Below are 5768 nucleotides of genomic sequence, written 5' to 3' on the forward strand. Positions count from 1 at the left end.
TTATCTACTCAAAAATCGGCTACAGTCATGGTTTGTGATACTTGTGGAGAAGGATACACTTCCTCATACTGTTTCATTATAGGGGCAGCATATGGACTAGTGGAGCAAGTGGATTTTATCGGTAATACCCCTAGATAGTAAGGTATCCCTACAGTGGAATGTACAACCCTGGATAGTGGAAGCACCCAATTTCTCTTTGGGAGGTCAGGACAATAGCAGAAATCTCTGCCACGGTTTCCTCCTCACCAATAGAATAACAAGAGAACCGCATCGGAGGAAGTGCTTAGTCTGTTCATTCAGAGCAAAGACACCAAATTCTAACAGTCAGATAATAGGTTCCAGGATATAGAGGCATCATTGAGAAATCAACAGGCTTCTCTTCAAAACTTGGAGAACTAAGTGGTATATATTACCAAATTGTTATCTCAGTGACTTCAAGGAAGTCTACCGAGTAACACCGAAGCCAATCCCTGTGAGAAGCTTAAGGCAATCACTCTTCAGAGTGGTAAAGAGTTGGGGATGGGTGGTGAGAAGGTGATGGAGAAGAACGAAGAGCCAGAAATTGAGTTCATTGAGAGTACGGCATTGGAAAGCGTACCTACCCCGAGTGTTGAGAAGAGAATGCCACCACCAATGAAAAAGTATGTTCCCCAACTCCCCTATCCATCAAGGATGAGGAATGATCGTATGTATGAACAATTCAAGAGATTTCTAGACTTGTTGAAGCAATTTCACATAAATGTAAAGTTTATGGAAGCCTTGCCTAAATGCCAAAGTACACTAAGTTTCTCAACGATCTTTTAACAAAGAAGCGGAATTTTTAGGAGGTATCAATAGTGACATTAAGCAAAGGGAGCTTGGCGTTACTTCAAAACCAGCTATGGAGGAAGCAAAAGGATCCAAGGAGTTTTACTATTCTTTGTAACATTGGTGATTTGGTTGATGAAAAGCCCTAGTAGATTTAGGAGGTAGAATTAATGTAATACCATACACCATGTTTAGAAAATTGGGACTATGACATCCTAGGGGAATCATAGAAAACATTTTGGTTAAGGTCGACAAGTTCATTTTCCCATTAGATTTTGTAAAGCTATATGTAGATGAGGATGTTGAAGTGTCCCTCATACTTGGTAGGCCATTCCTAGGTACCTCTCAATCCCTTAATGATGTTAGTAATGGTAAAATGACACTTAGGGTTAGGGATGAGGAAGTTATTTTTGCTCTATCCAATGCAATGAAACACCCCTCTACTTTTGATGATACATGCTATTACGTTGACAAAACTGACTCACTTGAGGATGAATGTGTGCAGGAAATGATGCACAAGGAGCTTTTTCGACGAATCATTGGATGACCCTCATGCTGAAGATGCTATCACGTTGCTTACATCTACCATTGTTAAGGAAACCACACGAAAAAGGCAATGTCACTTCCTCCAAAAAAGGCAAAAGAAATCTTCACCCAAGGAGGTAACCCCCGGAGTCAATCCACTACATTTGTAAGTTCCCTATTTTCTCCGATCATGCACTTGGGAATTATTGTGGAGATGTTGATTGGGGTCATGAGGAGTGCTTTTACTTTGAGCCTCCATGATTGCGAGTTACAGGTATGTCAACCTCATGACGTTCAACAATCACTTCCGGGGAGGTAAGGCAAGGAAGAGTTTTCATATTTTGCTTGGGTTTGAGTCTTTAGTTGTAGTTTTGTTATCTTCTTTGAGTTTGCAATAAAATGTTTGGCTTGTCTTGATTTTCATGTGTTGGTTGGGTGTTTGTGACCATAAACACACATCTTTGTGCTTCCCAAGTCATATATGTATCTAAGCTTAATTGTAGGAAACAGGGAAACTCTGCTCAATTTTTTCTATGACTCTTAAGGGCTATTTAAGCCCTAAGCACGGCTATAAACCTCTTATAGGGAGCTTTATGGGCATCTTACGCCCGCAAGCCACCCTGCAAGGGGGTTTTAGAGAGCCTTACGAGTGCACTTACGGTCCGTAAGTCCTTGAGAGCACGGTTCAGAGGTTACTTATGGTCCACTTATACCCGTAAGTCAGACCGTAAGGGTCATCTAGAGTTCCTTACAGCTATATCTTAAACCCTTATGTCCCATAACCCTTTGGGGAGTTCAACCTAAGTTCCTTACGGGTGTCTTAGGCCCGTAAGTTCGACCGTAAGATCAAGACAAAGAACCTTATGGACTACAGTGCTAAGCCTCTTACGATCATAACTTAGGTTGTAAAAGAGATGTACCTTTGTAGGGTAGGCCTCACGGACGTAATGCCCACATAACTATTCATTTAGAGAAACTTATGGTGTTGGCTTACGCCCATAAGCACCTAGGGTTTAAGTACAATCGGCAACCTTCCATCTTCATTCCTAATTGATTTTCACTGGATTCTCGATTGTCGATGCTTGTCTCTCATCCCATTCTTTTACCATGGTGTTCTTCTTCGGTTTTTGAGTGTTTTCAAGTAGGATTGAACCAATCGTTGAGCTTCTCACCAGCCGGTTCTCATTTTCTCTTTGTCTCAAAGGTAACTTTCATTTTTCATGATTCTTGGGTAGATTGTTCGACCTTCATGCATGAGAATAAATGTATATTGTTTAGAATTTCATGAATGTTAGTTAGAATCAAATATTGTAAATTTTTGAGCTCCATTTTGCAAGAGTGGTTCTTACCACCGTAAGCCTGGCCGTAAGAAGGCCATAAGTTCTCTTGCTATGTTCAAATTTTGTATTCTTGCATTCTAAAATTCGTATCATTCTTACGAAGCATGGTTCGGTCAAAGAGAGTAATGACACACCAATTTGTGTACATGTTCTACAAGTGCACGGGTGTCAAAGTAATAAAATACCTGGTGAGTTGGGTAGTCGAATCCACAAGGAATGGAAGTATTAGTAGTAACCACTTCTCAATTATCTAGCCGAAATCAAGATTGTGATGAAATGAACTCAATTGCAAGAATATGAATATCGCAAATAAGCAAAGGGAAAGTAAAGTTAAAGGAAGTCTCAATCAATAAAGATGAGGTACTCGGGCAATGCTCCCCCTATGATCTAACATGATGCGCAAGATCTACTAAATGTTTCTAAACCGAGTTAGATGAGTCTAGGTAATCCAAGAACAATTGGTCCCTCCCTCCAGGCCAATGATACTAGTCCCCTACAAGGTCCCGGTGGAGAAATTGCTTAATTTCAACACCTCACACCACATATGACCGCAATAAACTATAGGGATACCTAGGAGTACAACCAATTCCTAAAGATAGATCCAACCTACTTCTAGGTGAAAGATCCCTAACCCCCTACAATGTCCCGGTGGAGAAATCTCTCAATCTCATGCCTCACACCAAATATGGTTGCGTAAAGCCTAGGAAATACGGAAATAGGATGCATTCATCGGAGGGGAAAGGGACCCTCCACTATCTCATGACTCACCCTCTCAACGCTCTTCAATCTTGGATTTCTAACCCTAATAGAGATCACTCTCTAACAAAGGCAATAAATCAAGAAATACAAATCAATCACAGGGATCAATACGACATGCAAGCAATGAAAAAACAAGATTGAAACTCAAATAAACTCATATTTAATAGAAAACATAAAGTAAATCAATACAAAGATATGATCCTAGGGTTTAGCCCTCCATGGGGCAAATTACAAAGCAAAGAATAATGCAATAAAAAGCAATGAAAACCATGGAATAAAACCCCCTTGAATTCGTGATGATGGCCTTGATGGGTCGTTCAACGTCTTTAATGATCCCTCTCTGAAGCTAGGTTTACAAAGGCTCACTCAATGCTATTACGGAGAAAATATGTGGACCCCATCCTCTTAATTAATTTTAAATTACTTTTAGATAAGTTTATCTACTTATTTATATTTTAAAAGGAGACCCTTATCTTATCCCAGCCTCCCGGATCTGATTTATCGTTCCGTAACACCCGAGCGAGGATCCTCATGCGATATTTGTTTTGGTTTTTAATTAAAAGGAGAGTAGAAAACCGGAGGAAACCCTATCTCTTCTTGTGTCGTGTGGTGACCTTGGCGGCATGCTCTTGATATTTTGTTCCTCGTTGAATTTTGTGACGAAAGATCCAAGGTAGGTGCTTGAATTTTATTGTGGTTGTGAGATCTTACTTATTCTCATCCTTAGTTTCCACCCTATAGACTACCTTAAGGAATTTGATATGTGTTCACCAACCTTTGTGTTTATTCATTCATTTATGCACATGATTTATGTTTGTTAGGGCATCCTTCGAGTGCTTGATTTTGGATAATCTGATTTGGAGTCTTGGAGTTGTGAGACATTTAGGTAAGTATCCCACATATAAATTATACTATGTATATAGACTTTTTGAAACTTGTTAAATTTGTGAAAATATGTACTTTTATTTATTTATTTTGGATAATTAGATTTCTGTATATTATTCAAATTATATTTATATAGTTAATACTAATTTTGGAATTATTTTAAATTATTTAATATTCAAATTAATGAGATTCTTTAGAATTCCCACGTGTTGATTTAGTTAAATTTCGAATTTTCAAATAATTCTTTTTAAATCCCCGATTCTTTTTACTTTTTAAAAATTTCATATGATTTATGATCTGCTCAAAAATTTCGAATTTTGGATAATTATTTAAATTTTTTTGAATTCATGTGTTTAAAGTTCGGATTATGTATTTATTTATTTATTTTTTTGAATTTAGGGTATTATTTAAATTTTTTTATTAAAGAATATTATTATTTTTTTATTATTTGTTCATATTTGTATTCCATTAATCGGTGTATTTTTGATATGTCAAAAAAATGGGATCATGTTATCGTATTCTTGTACTTTTGCTTGTCTTGAATTTTTGTTAGTTCATCGCTTTTGTGAACAAGGTACTTTGATATAGAAATTAGTCCCCAACTAACTTTTGCAATAACCCTCGTCATCGGGGGTTAAACATCGACCGTGTCGACACGTATTTTTGTTCTAGAAAACTATAGTTTCCCACGCTGCCGTCGGTGCGAATATCGGCCTTTTGTTAATTTTGGCTCGGGTCACCGAGGGTAAAAAAATATGACTTTTGTTTTGTCTCGGGTCACCGAGGGTAAATATATGAATTTTGTGATTTGTTTTGGGCAATAGTTGTTTGGGGGACCTATATGCTTAATTTTTGACATCTATGTTATATGAATTAAACTTATGGTTGGTTTTTGCAAATCATTAAATTATGATTTTTGATAAGTGATCCCTATATTTTTAGTGGGTGCTTACTGGCCTGTCAAGCTCATAAATTTTGTTGTTATTTTTTTTCTTTCAGATCAGGAGTAGAGGTCAGTGACGGATAGCTTAGCAGGGATCGTTGGGCCACCGTCAATCTTCTTAGCATGTAATAAGTCCCGTTTGTTGTGGGCATAGTTTTTATTTGATTAAATTTGTAGCAATTGTGCAAGACACTTAGTTATTTCTTTTAGTGTTGAACTCCATTCTTGTTTCTAGCCTTTGCTCTCTGTTAGACTTTTTTTTTTGTGATTTATTGAAAACAGGTTTTGAACCCTTACATGCCTACTGGGCCTCAGCTTGGTTGGTGTGTGGCCGTTTGTCAGTGCACTGGGCCTGGGGAGCCAGGTTCGGGGCATGACAAAATATCTATCAAAGTTGGTGAATAATGCCGCCAAAATTTTCTAAAGACCTTATTTTCAAACGCTAGACACTTCGCCCTTCAAACGCTAGAAAAAAATCTCCACAGAATAAGGCAAAAGGGCTATTTATA

At 37.8% G+C, this 5768-nt stretch overlaps 1 long non-coding RNA gene across 1 annotated transcript; it reads left to right on the forward strand.

Moving 5' to 3' along the window:
• Nucleotides 1-4056: 4056 nt before the first annotated feature.
• LOC120274983 lies at nt 4057-5557 on the forward strand. The gene is made up of 3 exons (XR_005541018.1): nt 4057-4104; nt 4253-4317; nt 5316-5557. It is a non-coding gene; the product is annotated as an uncharacterized LOC120274983 (long non-coding RNA).
• The last annotated feature ends 211 nt before the right edge of the window (nt 5558-5768 follow it).

This window comes from Dioscorea cayenensis, chromosome 13, assembly GCF_009730915.1.
Source record: "Dioscorea cayenensis subsp. rotundata cultivar TDr96_F1 chromosome 13, TDr96_F1_v2_PseudoChromosome.rev07_lg8_w22 25.fasta, whole genome shotgun sequence".
Taxonomy (NCBI): domain Eukaryota; kingdom Viridiplantae; phylum Streptophyta; class Magnoliopsida; order Dioscoreales; family Dioscoreaceae; genus Dioscorea; species Dioscorea cayenensis.